Source organism: Ceratosolen solmsi, unplaced genomic scaffold (assembly GCF_000503995.2).
Source record: "Ceratosolen solmsi marchali unplaced genomic scaffold, CerSol_1.0 scaffold14, whole genome shotgun sequence".
Taxonomy (NCBI): domain Eukaryota; kingdom Metazoa; phylum Arthropoda; class Insecta; order Hymenoptera; family Agaonidae; genus Ceratosolen; species Ceratosolen solmsi.
The window spans coordinates 9,560,889-9,561,343 of NW_011948420.1; positions in this window are offsets into that span (position 1 = coordinate 9,560,889).

The following is a 455-nucleotide window of genomic DNA, read 5'->3' on the forward strand; positions in this document are numbered from 1 at the left end:
TAAGGAATTTTTCTATATATATATATATATATATATATATATATATATTAATTAATTACACTCAAAATTATACGTACTACTATGCTGTAAATACAATAGAATAGTATTGAAATAAAAAGTTGAAATCATTATTCAAATATTAACAAAATTGCGCGTTATAACAAAGTTCAATGTCCCTGGAAGATTGAACGCATTATTAAAAAGAGTTAAAAAGTTAGATAATTACTTTAAGAAATTAATAGGAATATAATTTTGGAAGTTATATGGAGATATAAGTTTGACGTAACTGTCAATAAAACTACATAATACGAAATTCTGAAGGACGGAATTTTTTATAAAAGGGTTAGGAACTTGATAAAAATAAGGTAAAGTTGAAAATTATGACTGAAAAATGTATATATATATATATATATATATATATATATATACGAGATAGATAGATAGATAGATAGAAA